A 16,979-nucleotide genomic window follows, 5' to 3' on the forward strand; every position below is an offset into this window, starting at 1 on the left:
TGGAATATTCAGACATGTTATTGTGTTTGTATTATTAGTATTATTCATACATATTAATGTATTATTCATACATGCTTTGTAATGTATCTTTTACATTTTATTGTAAACATTTCCCCATGGTTTAGAGTATTTTCCTACATCACTATTTCTACTGGCTATTTAGCCTTGATATATGTATATAATTAAACAGTCCCCTATTTTTTGACAGGTAGGATTCTTCACACTTCTTACCACAATAAAAATGCTTCCATAAAGTTCAGTGTGGCTACTCTTTGTACATACCATTAGTTATTCCCTTAGGAAATATATCTAGAAGTGTAATTGCTATCTCAAAAATTATGCACACTTCTACTGATTTGATAAATATTGCTAAATTATGCTTCAGGAAACTTCTATGAGTCAACATTTCCAAGTTTTCTAATTGGTTATTATCACTTCTTTTTCTTGCTTTATGTAAGCAATTCTTTACATATTTCTTTGAAGATAGTAATATACTAATTATTTTATAGTCCTGTTTTATCAGCTCTATTTCCTCTGGTATAAACTCTTTATTTATTTTTATTTTTTGAGACTGAGTTTCACTCTTGTTGCCCAGGCTAGAGTGCAATGGCGAGATCTCAGCTCACCGCAACCTCCACCTCCTGGGTTCAAGCAATTATCCTGCCTCAGCCTCCCGAATAGCTGGGATTACAGTCATGCACCACCACACTCAGCTAATTTTGTATTTTTAGTAGAGACAGTGTTTCTCCATGTTGCTCAGGCTGGCCTCGAATTCCTGACCTCGTGATCAGCCCGCCTCAGCCTCCCAAAGTGCTGGAATTACAGGCATGAGCCACTGTTCCTGGCCATAAACTCTTTCATCTATTAGCCTGAATGGTGTTGGCATTCAATGATTATCAGATCATTGAATCATTTTTTAAATTTCAGCTTATTTTTGAATTCTGGGCACAGGAGATTCCCTGAAAGACTTATGACTGTTTTTTCAGTTCACTTTATAGAGAGGAAAAATGTCTGACGGGAGATTGCTTTGGTCAGTGACTGTGTGGAAGCAAGTATAATGCATTCTGATTCTTCTCTGGTGTTGCCAGCTACTCACGGCTCCATTTTATCTCTCTCTGTTCGAAGCACATCTCCTAACTAGGCTATAGTTGCGTAGGATGTAGGGGAAGAGGGTGAGGGATAGGAGGAATAGTGTGGCTATGGGGTAGAGTAGGTGGTTTAGTCCACAGAGCTGCTTGGTCCTGAGAGAGTATAGTAATCCCTCTGTCTATTGTTTCCTGATCCCATTATTCTCTGAAGGACTCTACTACCTCTGTGTTTTGAATTGCCTTAATTATTTTTGGTGAAAGCTCTTCCTTGGGCTTCCATATTCATCCTGGGTCAATGCTTCCTTCCTCATTTGATACTATCTACATGTGGTTTCTGTTCCTGTAAGAATTTATCTTCCTGTATTTAAGTGGCTATTTATGTATTATTTTAAAAGTTATCCTCTTATCATTTCTAAGTTTTGGCATGGGAGGGAGGGACACTAAGTATGCCTAGTTTTACCGTCTTAAAACTGAAAGTACTTGTATCAATTTACTAATACACTTGCAGTATATTGTCTGGTAGAGATGAATGGAAGCAAAGTAATTGTCTTAATCCATCTGGGCTGCTCTAACAAAATACCTTAGACTGAGTAATTTATAAACAACAGGAATTGTTTATAAATTTGGGATGTTCAAGATCAAGATGCCAGCAGATTTGGTGTCTGTTCGGGGCTTGCACTCAGCTTCAAAGATAGTACCTTCTAGCTATGTCCTTATGTGGTAGAAGCATAGACAAGATTCCTTGGGAATCTTTTATAAGGACACTAATCTCATTTATGAGGGCTCAACCCTCACAAACTAATGATCTCCCAAAGGCCCTACCTCGATACTATCATATTGGGGATTGTTTCAACATAACGAATTTTTTGGGGACACAAACATTCAGACCATAGCAATAATGAAAAAAAAGAAGAAAAAACAAAAGCTGATCCTAACAAGGCCTTTTTATTGAAAGAGAGCAAGAAACATGACTTGCCTACTTTAGACAATGAACTACATGTTAGTGTAGTACCTTATTTTTCTACAATGCCTTGAAGTTATTTAAACATCCCTCATTTGATCTTCATAATTCAATGAGTTGGATATTATTACTTCTATTTATAAGATGAGAAACAGGCTGAGGTACTCTAAATAATATGTTCATAGAGGCTGTGTGGAAGAAATGAATTAAATCCTTTCCCCAGCCTGTAAGTCCAGTGCTTTGTCTAGTCTACTATTAAGTACAGATAAAGTTATATGAAAAGCTAAAAAACAGTATTCTTTTGGTTAAAATAGTGACTTAAAGGAAGGTGAAGAAAAGCATTCAAGAACCCCTTGAAACATATAGTCTAATACAGAAGAACAAAAATATACTAAGTGAAATTAAAGGCGCTATACCTTTGAGAGGCTTTATTTAAAACCACACTGGGCCTTGTATGGAAACCAAGCCATAAGCTTCCACTGACATTCTTTCTGCAGTCCCCATCATGAATCTGACCACTCAAGTTTTAATTTCCTGTCAGATAAGATAAATGGAAGACAAGATCTCACAATTAGGTTTCAAACTATAAACAGCCTTCACGAAATCTTTGAATATCTTTCGTCTAGTTCACTGCTATGAGTTGTTGTATGGTCTGAATACATTTTAAAATGGAATTCCTTAGTTAAATTGTAGACTATTCCAGGGCAGAGGTTGGGAGCTTTCACATCTGTGGTATTCCCTAAGGAAAGTGCCTTTTGTAGAGTCTGGTTACTGCTCATTCCAGCTTTTCTTTGTAACTAGTGCTGCAAGGTTTACAAGTATGGTTGAAAGAACATCACTAGGTATACGGCTCTCCTATCCAGTGGAGAGGTGCTAACTATATAACTGGCTTTTAAAACCTGGAAAGACTGTTTTTAAGGAATAAATGACTAAGGATTGGGAGTCTTAGATTGAGAGAAGAGAGAAGTAGAGTTTGACATTTTGCAAAGGATAATTCACTAAAAATACCCATGAAAGTTATTTGGAGCAATTTAGAAATATTGGAGGGACTTATCTATCTGCCAAAGGTAGAGCAGGAGAATTCTATGACATGTTGAAATTGCTGTGCATGTTTTCTTTTGGTTCTTTGGTTGGAACATAAATGGAGTTTAATTAAAGTTACACAGGGAGGAGTAGGGAAAATCTCATGGGGACTCAAACAGGAGATACGGTAAGGCTGGGCAGAGCTCAGAGGTACTGGAGTTAGCAGGTGATTCTCAGTTCAAGGAGGAGCTGGAATCCTCAGCTGCATGAACATTTAAGTCATCATACCTGTTACACTTAAATGCAGCATATCTTAGCCATGTTCCAAATGCTTCTTCTGCTTATACCTTTTTTCTACTCCTTTGTAACTTCAACGTGCACATAGCCCACTGTAAACTCTCCAGTCCCTGACATAATACCTGTTCTATTTCAGCTTCCGGAACTAAATGTCAAATTATTTCCATATTTCTTGGTTTGAATTCCTGAAGAGTATATGATTAGGCCAACCCTTTTGTGGCTAGGTGATTGAATCAGAGTTTGCAGCCAGGCTATATTGGCTTTCTTTGGCTCAAGAGTCAAGCTCTTGTTCCGTTAGTTCAGTTCCCAAGCAGTAGAATTATATAGTGTAAAATCTGCATATGACAGGGTCTCTGGGTGGGTGGTTGCACTTCGAAAGGGGGGCATCAACAGAGTAGGAAAAGTTTGGTGGTCCTATTGTATGTTGAATGGTATTCTTGACTAATTTTTAACTATCTTGAAAAGGACTAAGTTCTGAGTAAGACGTGACACCACCGGAGTTTTTTTTTTTTTTGAGCAGAGGAGTGATATAATTGGACATGCTTTAAAGGACTACTTTAGATGCTCTCTGGAGATGATCACTATTCACATTTTGGCGTATTTCCTTCTTCTCCAGTGTAACAATATTTCTTTTACTGAATCTTCTCTTTTCTTTCATGTATGATTACTTAACATTTTGTAGGTATCTCTATTACAGAATTTATTTCATGGCATCCTCTATTTCAGCTGCAATTGCTGTCACATTTCCATTGCCTCTTTCCTTAGTAGTTTCTTTGGCTTATGGTTTCAGGCACCATCCCTCACATATATATATATACATTTTTTTTTTTTTGAGACAGTCTCACTCTGTCACCAGGCTGGAGTGCAGTGGTGCAATCTCAGTTCACTGCAACCTCCGCCTCCCGGGTTCAAGCGATTCCCCTGCCTCAGCCTCCTGAGTAGCTGGGACTACAGGCGTGTGCCACCATGCCCATTTAATTTTTTATTTTATTTTTTGTATTTTAGTAGAGATGGGGTTTCACCATGTTGGCCAGGATGTTCTCAATCTCCTGACCTTGTGATCTGCCTGCCTAGGCCTCCCAAAGTGCTGGGATTACAGGCATGAGCCACTGTGCCCGGCCTCTAGGATATATTTTAAATAGATGTATTAGGGTCTGCCAGAGAAACAGAACCAACAGGATATCTCTCTCTCTTTCTCTCTCAACATATTTATTATAATAAATTGGCTTACATGATTATGGGTTTGAGCAGTCTCACTTCACTAACTGCTGTATACAAGCTGAAGGCCCAGGAAAGCCAGTGGTATCCTTCCAGTTCAATCATGAAGGCCTCAGAAGCAGGAGAGCTGATGGCATAAGCCTCAGTCCCAGTACAGGAGAAAACTGATGTCCTAGTTCAGTCAGACAGAGTGAATTCTCCCTCCCTCCACCTTTTTGTTCTAGTCATGCCCTCAACAGATTGGATAATGCCCAGTCACAATGGGGAGGGCAATCTGCTTCATTCAGTTCATCAATTGCCTAATTTCATCTAGAAACACCCTCAAGGCACACCAAGAAATAATGTTTAGCCGAATATCTGGATACGCCATGGCCCAGTGAAGTTGACACATAAAATTAATCATTACAGTAAATAAGTTTAAATATATTTGAAATATTATTATATGTTCTGTTTAATTTATTTACTTATGTTTAGTTAACTGTGTGGTCATTTTATTAAAAATAGGTAATTATAGTCTTTTTTGGGGGGAGGAATCAGATCTGAATTACTTTATTTGTAATTACAATATCCTTTAATCAAGGACTGATTGATTAGCACATAAAGAATGTACAGTTTAGAACCATAGATGGCAATTTTAAATGGATCATCTCAAAATTATGCTGCACATGTTTATATGTATTTGAACATCAAGTCATTCAGGAATAGTGTTAATTCTAAAAAGGGTAAATGTTATCAGAGTTTTAAGAGAAATTTTGGTATTCTCTATTGATTTATTTGTGAAGATATTCTAGGAAAGATCTGACAATCAATTACTGTACTTTTTCATCTCATCTGATTCTTAGATATGATCTCAGGCAAATATTCAATAGACTATTCATTCTATTTTACTTTATTTGTATCAAATATGATAAGCATCAACTATATATATTGAAATATGTTTAAGAAGAATTATAGTTCTACATAATTATATACATTCACTTTAATATAATAAGCAAAAATGACTTGCTGCCAATAGTATTAGGCTCCTATATAGGTATGAATGAACACTTTTCTGAAACACTGCTGCACATGGTACTCAACAAATGATAACAAATCTATTTGGAATGTGGAAAATTTTCTTTTCAAAAGCAGAAAGCGAACAAGAGGAAATGGAAATGAATAGTATCAGCTATTCTGGAGAAATAAAAGTCTGTAGGTTCTAGCAGTAGAATTGTAGGGTTAAAAACCTGTATTTCTTTCTCTTTTTATCTCAGTCTCTTTCCAGAACTCCTAGGTTTTATTCTCTAATACTAAATGTTTTCTGCTTTTCTTTCTTTTTTTTTTTTTTTTTTTTTGAGACAGAGTCTTGCTCTGTTGCCGAGGCTGGAGTACAGTGGCATGATCTCGGCTCTCGGCTCACGGTACGCTCCGCCTCCCGGGTTCATGCCATTCCCCTGCCTCAGCCTCCCTAGTAGCTGGGACTACTGGGGCCCGCCACCACGCCCGGCTAATTTTTTGTGTTTTTAGTAGAGACGGGGTTTCACTGTGTTAGCCAGGATGGTCTCGATTTCCTGACCTTGTGATCCGCCTGCCTTGGCCTCCCAAAGTGCTGGGATTACAGGCGTGAGCCACTGCGCCCGGCCTGTTTTCTGCTTTTCAACTCCAATTCTTGTGCTATATGTTTATCGGATTTCTGCGATGGATAAAATATGATGATATATGATAGATGACAGAGTAGTAGTTGGAAAGAGTCCAGGCCTAGAGGCCTATTTCATTTCTGTTTGCAACAGCTGAAAACTTGTGTGCTACAATTGATATGGCCCCTCCTCTTTCTGGGCCACTTAAAACAACAGCTTTGATAACTTGTTTTGAGTTGTCTTTTATTCTATGTAATTAACTTAGATGACTTTCTTCCTAATAGAAGGAAGAGCTTCAGGGGCAATCCAATAAAAAGGAAAATTTTCCTAAATTTTCAGACAGTACAATTAATATGTAAAATTGAGGCAAATATTTTGTTAGCTTTTTGCTTTTATCTTCTGTTTCCCTTTGTCATGTACCAGACAACATTAGGCTGGTGCTCACAAGTTTTCAGACTCCTGGTAAAGATGATGAAAGTCCCTGAAAAATGTTTGCAAAATGGTATCCTCTGATGTAAGTCTTTACATTTCAAGGAACATTCAGAAATTTCAGGGTATATGTGATTCAAGACATGAGAGGTTTGGCAGCTCAGTCCTTTCACATTATTTGAAGGGACCTTAGGAGCTGGCTTCTAGCAACAGATCTTTCCTTAACTGGTGTCCCGAGGAAGCAGGACTACCTGAGAGGTGACCCTGGGACAAGATTGGCAGGGGGCCATGGCAGTTTCATTACTGGATGTTTATGTGTACACAATTTTCACTACCCTGAATGCTTTTTCTTCTCCTGTATGATTTCTCCTTGACTTTTAAGGTTCAGATGAAATATTTTCCCCATGTAAACTTGGCAGAGTTCTTGTAATTCACCTAGGTTTTATATTCTGCATCTGTAAATAGAAGCTAATAATATCCTCTTCACTGAGGATTAAATGAGACATGGGATTGAACCCAGGTCTAGCTAACTCCAAAGTCATTGCACTTAAACAGTGTATTAGGCCATTCTTGCATTGCTATAAATAAATACCTGAACCTGGGTAATTTATAAAGAAAAGCGGTTTTATTGACTTGCAGTTCAGCAGGGTGTACAGGAAACATAGTGGCTTCTGCTTCTGGAGAGACCTCAGAAAGCTTTCAATTGTGGTGGAAAGCAAAGGGGGAGCGGGTTGTCTCACATGGCAGGAGCAGAAGCAAGAGAGAGAGAGCAAGAGGGAAAGTGCGACATACTTTTAAAGAACCAGTGTCATGAGAACTCACCATCATGAGAACAGCACCAAGGGAGATGGTGCTAAGCTGTTCATGAGAAACATCTCCATGATCCAGTCACCTCCCACCAAGTCACACCTCCAACATTGGAGATTACAATTCTACATGAGATTGGGGCAGAGACACAGATTCATAACATATAAAATATAATGCTCAAGATATTTTAAGCTACTACCCACTTTACTTTTTCCTATTCTACCATTTGTATAGCAAACATTCTTTCTAAAGATACCCTTATTATCTGCATTGGTCTTTTGACCCTAGGCATTCACTACCTTTTATTGATAAATATTATTTTTTGGTATGGATAATCAAGCATTTATTGAAAAATATTTATTGAACCACATTTATGTATTAAACGTATGCTAGATCAGGAGATACAAAGAGTAAGAAATTGTTCTTATGAAGGGACTGAAAGACAATGTGACATGGTCTTGTAAAAAGTAACATTGAATTGTAAATTGGGATATTACAATGAAACGTCGTATGTGTAGGTCTACAGCTTGAAACTAGGGTTTTCTGTTTCCAACAGAATGTTAAGCTTTTGAAAACAGGAACCAGTCTTCTATTTCATTCAACTTTTCATTATTTTTAGCCTAGTGTCCTGTTCTTAGTAGGTGTTGGGATTTATCAATATATTTATTGATTTGCTTTAGTAAAATAGAAGCTCTCTATTACATATTAGTTACTTGTAGCTGTATAACACATTACCCCAAAATTTAGCTGCTTAAAGCATCAGAGATTTGTTATTTCACACAGGTTCTGAGGATTAGGAATCTGAGAGTATCTGAACTGGTTGGTTCTAGCTCAGGGTCTCTCATGAGTTGTAATCAAGTTGTCAGCTGGAATTGCAGTCATCTGAAGGCTTGACTGGAGCTGGAGGATCTGCTTCCAAGATGGCTTACTCACATGGCTTTTGGCAGAAAACCCCAGATTCTTAGCATGTGGGCTTCTCAACAGAGCTACCCGAATATTCTTACATCATGGCAGCTGGCTTCCCCCAGAGTAAGTGACTCACAAAGAAGAGAGAATAAGCAGGAATTGCAATGCCTTTTATGGTCTAATCTCTGAAGTTGTGCACATCACTTCTGCTTTATTCTATTCATTAGAAGTGAGTCACTAAGTCCAGTACACACTAAAGGGGAGGAGAATTAGGCTCTACCTCTTAAAGGAGCAGTAACAAATAATTTGTGGATATATCTTAAAGTTACCACAGTACACTAACAGCACAAAATGTACTCTATCATTATTTTCTTTTTGAGCTCTGTAGGCTGAGGGCAAAACTTCAGAAAATAGGAAGATGAAGGCAGGGAAAATAAAGAGGGACTGGGAGAATGCACAGGGTAGTTTAGAGGGAATGAGGGTCTGGCATAGGGCAAAGAATCTACACAACCTGGGAATGTTATGTTCTGATGTCTTAGGTATTCATAAGAAGGGGGCTAAAAAGAATGACAGTGAGAGACGGAAGTGGGGAAAGAATGAAGAAGAACAAAATAACTGAGAGAAAACAAGGATAATTGTGTAGAAAGTGAAAGGGCAAGAGAAGAAAATAAAATAAAATACCTCTAGGAAAAAATCTCTGGAATCAGTCAAAAGCTGTTGCCCAGTTGTGAAGCAAATAAGTCCATTGGAACTGTCCAAAAGGGCTATTTTCTAAAATCTTTATTGTATAGTATCTGAGTATAACTGTTTGAGACATTTTTATGGTGATTTAGGTGCCAATGCTGAAAAGAATGAATTAAGATTCAAGAGTAGACCAATTTGTAATTATTTTAAAGAAAATATATGGAGAAAAAAAGATAAGAATTGCTAGAAGTTTTTTTGTATAAAAGATTTAGAAATAAAGTTGTTATCAGAGACAATAATTATATAACTGAAGAGTCATTGCTGGGCACATTATGAACACATTTAGGCTATGAAAAGTGAAATATAAATGTGTGATGAAACCAAGGCAAGGTGGAATTAAAATTCCACCCTTCCTCATTCCCCTCCTAATTACTTAGTGGGGAGAGAGAAAGTATTGAAGTCATTTCATCTTTTTGACATACAGATATAGAGAAATTTCATTATAATCTTGTGGCATGTTTAGATATCAGAGATACAACATGTGGAACTGACATAACATACATGCAAACTAAGTGGTCAGATAGATTTACTGCTTTAGTTGTGTAGGTCAATTACACAAAGACAATTTATATGACCAGGATATTATTTAGAAGGAAAAGAGATAAGACTCATGCAAATAAACTGGCAAGACTTAGTTAAGTATCAAGAGAGACATTGTAGAGTTTAGACAATGCAGAGTTAATAGGAATACCTTAGAAACATCAATAGGAGAAAGAAGCAATTGATGAATGGAATTAGGCATATGATTTAACTTGGCAGCAATGGTCCTCATGAGAAGGGAGTGTCCAAAATAAGTAAAGTTCAAGGGATGTAACTAGACTGTTAAAAAGCAGAGTACAGACTTTAAAGATAGTCAGTGGAGGCCCAAAATGGGGACTTTTGTCTTACTCTTAAGCATTAACTCACCTAAGAGGGAACAATGATGATGATCTTTTACATAAAATATGAAAAAATAAAAGACTATCAGTTTTGATATTGACAGGCACATTTTTCTTCACATCAGGGGGCGTATTTTTGGTCTATTTTCCAACATTTAAATGAAGAAAGGGTTTTCTAGTATTTCTTTTGGTTATAAACATAGTTTTCTGAATTGGAAAATTTAGGAAAATATAAAAGTGCATAAAAATAAATTACAACTATACAACCCATTGACAACTGTTAATATTTTAGCACATTTCTATGTTTTGTTTTAATATTTATGATTTAAAAGATATTTTTTAAAAACAGTTTTGCATACTGCTTACTTTACTCAATATCATATCAGGACAATTTTGTCATTAAAAATCTCTTGTAAACATCATTAAATTTATTACCTTTTAATTTTTGAATAAATTTTAAGGGGCATAAGATAGTTAATCCTAATATTTACTAAAACATTATAATACAAAATAGAAAATAAATGATACATGTTTAAATTATTAATGGTTGAAACTGTTGACTACCTACTGTGATAATAACAGGTAATACTAATTATTTACTCTGCCACAGGAACTGTTCTAAGTACTTTGTATGGATTACATCATTTAACAATCATATTAGCCATTATGAGGAACCTATAATTATTATTCCCATTTTACTTAAAGAGGTTTAGTAATGTGGCTCAAGTTCTCACAGCTAGTAAGTATGGAGCTGAAATCCAAACAAGGCAATTTGACTCCCAAGTCCATCTTTCTAAATCTATACATTTTGCATTATATGTTTAAGCCTTGCATTAGGAACTGGAGATAGAATGATAAGGAAACCATAGAGGGTCTGCTCTTTCTGAGCTGCAGTGTGTAGAGAAACAATTATTACCAAATAATTAACATTTTAAATGTATAATTACAAACTGAAATCAGCGCACTAAATGAAAGGAACATAGATCGGTAATAGACAACAGGAGCCAGACTAAATAAGTAAACTGGGGAAGGCTTCCTGGAGGAGGTGACACAAGCTGACAGCTGAAGAATGAACAACAATCAGTGAGGTAAAGGGGAAAGATACATTCCAGACAGAAGGAATAGCATGCAGAAAGGCCCTAGGGTGAGAGGGAACATGAATGTTCAGAAAACTGGAAGAAATTCAGTGTGACTGGGGCTCACAGATTGTATGGGAGCAGGCCGTGGCCCAGGAATGTAGGGCATGCTGAGGATTTTGAACTTGAAGGACAATGGAAATCTCAGAGTTTTATGTAGGTGGTGACATAATCAGATTTATTTTGAGAGGATCTTTCCATCTGAAGAATGACAGACATACTGGAGGGAGGCCACAGGGAATGTGGGGTGGATTTCTGGTAGACTTTTGCTGAAGTCGAATAAGAAATGAAGATAACTTGGTCTAAGGTAGTGGCAGGAAAGGTGGAAAGACCTGAACATATTTAAGAGATATTTAACCGGTAAATTTGAAAATGGTGATGGAGTTAGTATGTTTTCTATGGGCTGAGATAGACAATACTAGAAGACCAAAATTTAGGAGGGCAGATCATGAGTTCAATCTTGGAAACAGTGAGTTTGACATGTGAATATTTTGAGTATGCAGTTGCCTATTGAGTGTGGAACCAGAGTCTTTGCCATAGAGATTTAATCAATTTGATGAATATGGGTAAAAAAAAAAAGAAGAAGATAAAGTGCAAAGAGAATGTAGTGGGCTCTGGGGAGCACTATTTCATGACTGGGCAAAGAATTATGAGTTATCAAGGAAAATTTAGTTAGAAGAGCATGTTAACTAGATTGGAATTGTTGGCAACAACTGAGGGTATACTGGAAGCTGGTGATGATGAATTTATGGTGATTCTGGTCTTCCCTGAGGTGTGACTCTGCAAACAGCACCACAGAGGCAAGGAAGCCTGGTGGCAAGAATGACCCAGAAAGGTTTTGTAAGATATGTGAAATGAGAAGGTTGAGTGTCAGAGGATTCAGGCATATGATAGCATAATTTACCATTCATTTTTTTTAAACATAGAAAAGGGTTTCTTAAAAAAAAATTTAGGCTTGGCATGTGTCTCACACACCTGCAACCTCAGCACTTTTGGAGGTCGAATTGGGTGAATCGCTTGAGCTCAGGAGTTCGAGACCTGGGCAATATGGTGAAACCCCATCTCTGCCCAAAATACAAAAAATTAGCTGGGCATGGTGGCACATGCCTGTAGTCCCAGCTACTTGGGAGGCTGAGGTGAGAGGATAGCTTGAGCCCAGGAGGTAGAGGCTAGAGTGAGCTGAGATCGTACCACTGCACTCCAGCCTGGGTGACAGAGTAAAACCCCACCCACTCATCCCCCCACCCCAAATTTAAATAATTCTGAGAAATACCTTTTATGCATAAACATTTGTCTCTTTTAAATATTTCTTTTGGAGAAATTCCTATAAGAATTACTCAAAGAGTAAGAATAACTTTCAGCCTTTTAAATGACATTGCCAATTTGTTTCCAGATTCCTCTAATCTTGTTTGCATGGGGGCAGTGGCTGTTCTAATTTTTATTCTTTGTGTTTTGACAGGCTAAAAGAATGTATCCTTCAAATTCTTCTTTCTTACTCTCTTTCAGCTGCTGTGTCATGAGTAATTTTCTTTGGTTAAGGTGCATAGCTCATGCACATATGAGAAGGTCTTCATGTTGCTTTGGAACAACAAAGAAAACTTTCTGGTTATTGAATCTTTGGGTCATAAGCACTTTCCCTCTCAAACCACTAAAGATCTTACTCCATTTTGTTGTGACGTTTTATGATATGGACAAAACTGAGGCCAAATTGTTCCAAGAAGAGGGAAATGCAAAGGCCCCAAGGTGGAGAATGCTTGGGAAGAAAGCCAATGTTGCCACAGTGGAGAGAGACAAGAGAGAAGTGGAGAAAGAGTGAGAGAGCAGGTTCTGGGAGATGAGGCCAAAGAGATAGTGCAGAATCCAAATCATAACCAAGTCCTGAAGCCAGGGTGAGGAGTGTGCATTTCATTTTGAGTGAGATGAGAAACCACTGGGTGGTTGTAAGAGGGGGAGTGAAGTGGTATGATTTGCATTGTAAAGCAATTGCATGGTTAGGGTTGGCACACACAAGCAGGGTAGAAGTAGAGGCCTCTTCGGGCTACTGGTTCTCAGGTAGTTCAAGGGCAGAAATGGGGTCTAAAGCAAGCATGGGGTGGGGACTGTGCGGTGACACAAATAAGCCCTCCCAGATCAGTTATTTCTATGCTGATGTCTAAATGGAAAAGCCTGAAGAGGACTCTCCCTTCAGCTTTAAGGCCTAGGGTACAAAAGGCAGGGCAGGGCCTGGGCTTGGGGGCCTTCATCTGCTTCTCCCTGACTAGAATGAGGAAGGTCTCAGTGTCTGTCTGTCTCTCTCTCTCTCTCTATCGTGTGTGTGTGTGTGTGTGTTTATAGCCTGGGAGTTTATTTATCTATTTCTTTCCAGGCTTGGCTCTTAGCCTCTTTTCTTCAACTCCCTCTAAGGATCTTCTCTTGGGAGAAGTATTCAGCAGATACTGAAGGATTATGACTCTAGGTCACTTTCTGACTATTTTCCCTCCCTTTCATGCAGGGTGTGTGAGACATGGGTTCCCAGCACAGATATTTTTGGCTTTCTTATGTTCAAATGATATCATCAGCCTAATTGCTCCACAATTCTGATTAGATATCAAATTTATCATACAGTTTCTTGAATTTCCCATTGGTCACAAATAGTATTAATATCCTTTAGAGTTATTAATTAAATCTAATTTTTGGATGCCTTAGCCCCCACACTTGAATCTTTTCCCCCCTCCTTGAAACTTGACCTTAAGCCTATTTAGAAATCCCAGTTCTCACTAAAGAGTAACGCTATGAATTTTGAGATGCTTTGAAGAATGCACAGGGATTTGTCATACCCTGCTTATTGGTTCTATTTTTGAGTCCATGTGAAATCTCAGCTTCCTCCCTCACCCCCAGTTTACTTTATAAATGCTCCTGCTAATCTAGCCCCCTTCTGATCTCCCTCATTACTTTGGGCTAGTCTGAAGCAACAGAAGGACTTGCTAAATTGGTATATTCTTCCTGAGGCCTGGGGCTTTGTGGGAACAATTATAAAAATTTACCAAGTCTGGAGAAGAAGGCCTTCGCAAATCTTGAGTGCGCAGGGAGAAGCAAATGTGTCTGGCATTTCTGAGAAGATATTTGTTTATTCATAAATCATTTATTGAACATCAGCTCTGTACTAGGCGTTGAATTTTGAGCTTGCATTAGTCACATAAGTCATAGTGTTTAAAGAGACCAACGCCTGATAGATGAAGATAGACTTTTCAGCAATGATTGTCTCACAGTATTTATAGGTAATATGATTAATTTATATACCAGGCCCAATGAGGAGACAAGGAAACATTCGATAGAGCCTGGAGAAGCTTAGAGGGGTGACATTTTAGTTTTGAAGAGATGCCCCAGTTGTAGGATGAGTTAAAAGGGTATGGCATGAGTCATAACTGTGAGATAAGATACAGGCCTGTCATGAGATCTCTAAGTATCTCTGAAAGCTTAAAAGGGTAAAGATGGGGCTTACTAGGATATATGGTTGGAGAGTCAGCCAAGGAGAGCCAAGTATGACATATGTCATATGACATATGACATATGGCTTTGGATTTATCCTATGGACAAAAGAGAGCCTTGAAAGATTTTAAGCAAAGTTGTTATATGACCAAATTTTCCTTTCAGAAAACCATTTATTTCTTCAGCGAAAGTTTGCGCTGAGATGAATTCAAGTACCATTGCAACAACTCACATAAGACAAAGGCCTCCAATGAAGGTGGGGTGGGTAGTGGGTGTGGCCAGGAGTAGGAGAAGATTGTGTGGGGGTGGTGAGGAGGTGGATGGGATGGAGGGTGGAAAGAGAGGTTTCCAAAAGTTTTAAGAAGGTAGAATTGACAGGACATGGTGAGAGACTTGAAGTGGGTGATGAGAAAAAGGAAAAAGCATAATTTGGGGGAAACATGAATTTAGGCTTAGAATTTAGAACTTTAGGTGCCAATGGAACTTCCAGTTGGAGTGGTCCATTGGACAGCCAAATATTTGAGACCATTACTCAAGAAGGCAGTTGACACAGACATCTTAGCCTCAAAGTTCCTTGAATCCTTCATTTTAAGGAGCTTCCTCAGTCTTCACTTCAGCAAACCATATCTATAGTCAAGTCTAGATCCTGACATCACCTTCACATGCTCTAAATTTGAAGAATTAAGGTCTGGTATGGCAATGTGACCACTGGTTCCTTGTATGTTCAAGCTATCTTATTGCTTTATATCCATATCTTTTCACTTAATGACTCAATGACATGAAGTCACTCAATGAGTCATTAAGTCAAAGTCATTGAGACTTCATGTCTTGCCACGTCTTCTTTTCTCCTAGTCCATCAGAGTTGGTCTTGTTATTCCTTCCTGTAACCAGTCTAGACGGAAAAGGAGCAGTCCTGCCCTTTAATATTTAGTACACACAACATGCTCATTCTTTTACTTTCTGACATACTTATGTTGCAGACTCTTTATGTTGGATCTGGGAAGCTGAATGCTAAAGGGAAGCACATTATTGTGCAGACAGGGTCCACCACTAATATGTAGATTACAGTGGTTCCCTCAGCACTTCTGTATAATATATTTCTGTCCAGGTTCCTTTACTGAAAACTGTGGGACATTTCAAACCTTCACTGCTTTCTTCCTGTCTCCATTCACACTGATACCGTGCCTCCAAACTCAACTGACATATGGTCTTATTCTCTGCTTCAAACAGTTGAAGGGACTATGTCTGACTCCTTCAACCATCCAGTGTCTTCAAACTTATTCAGGGGTTCACTTAAATTCCTTTTCCTCTGGTCACAAAGGAGAAGATAATTAAAAGATGTTAATATTCTAAGATCATTCTGTGTCCTTCACTTGCTCATTTCTGTTTTACTTATTCCTTCTTTCTCCTTTACATTGATCTCACTGTATTGGTTTTTTCTTAGAGGACTGTGAGTTTAGTATAAATTATGGAATGATATCCTTTAGGACAAAAAAGGAAAGAATGGTGGTTACATAGAATGAAGCACAAGGAATAACCCTTCTCATTTCAGCACACTGAGTACTGACTTAGAGCTGCCATTGGGTTCAACTCTAGGTTGTACCCATGAGACTGTTAACATAGGAAACTGAATTAAGAAAGTTAGAATGTCTGTTTTGAGACCAGGACTCAAGGTGATACCAACATAGACTTGAGCTTTGTATTTTATTTAAACATCTGCCTATGTTGTGTAAGATTTCCTGTACTTTTGAAACCTAATGACATGATATCCCAGATGTTTAAAATCAATTATTTTTAATTTGTTGCATGCTTGCTACGTTTCAAATTCTGGGCTCAAATTATGGAAATATCTCTAATTTTCCTATAAATGTTGTGAGATGCAGTGGTGTGGAGCCACTTCACCCAGGTTCACAAGAGCTAATTTTGCACATCCCTTCCCAAACTCTGTGTTCAGTGACTTGAATCAGCTATAGCAGGAGGATTTACACTGTGGAGTCAACAGTCACTGCAAATTGAGGCTTTTTATTTCTTCATTTCAAGGACCTGGTTTACCAGCATACTACTTAAGATAGGTCATATGTCCCCATTTTACAGCTGAAATTTAGGTTCAGAGAAATAACTCCCTAAATTAGGTTAACTGTGAAAGCTACATGGGTTTTTGGGAGGCAAGGCAAGATATTCTGTAGGAGAGTAAGACATTGTCTTTTCTCTTCTTATTCTCTTCTTAATCTTTTCTTTTTCTACTGAAGTTGTAGAGTGCAATTGGATTTAGACTTTCTCCATAGAAGTTTAAATATCCTTGTGAACTGTATATCTTCCGTCTTCTGTTTTTGTTTTTTTTTTTCTTTTTCCCTCACTCTGTTGCCCAGGCTGGAGTGCAGTGGCACAATCTCGGCTCAGTGCAACCT

The 16,979-nt window shown here is 38.0% G+C and overlaps 1 protein-coding gene across 5 annotated transcripts in view; it reads left to right on the forward strand.

Moving 5' to 3' along the window:
- Positions 1-16,979, forward strand: part of LRRC69 (leucine rich repeat containing 69) — a 117,055-nt gene that overhangs the window by 69,584 nt on the left and 30,492 nt on the right. The gene's annotated exons all lie outside the window — the stretch shown is intronic.

The sequence above is a fragment of the Gorilla gorilla genome, chromosome 7 (assembly GCF_029281585.2).
Source record: "Gorilla gorilla gorilla isolate KB3781 chromosome 7, NHGRI_mGorGor1-v2.1_pri, whole genome shotgun sequence".
In the NCBI taxonomy this organism is placed as follows: domain Eukaryota; kingdom Metazoa; phylum Chordata; class Mammalia; order Primates; family Hominidae; genus Gorilla; species Gorilla gorilla.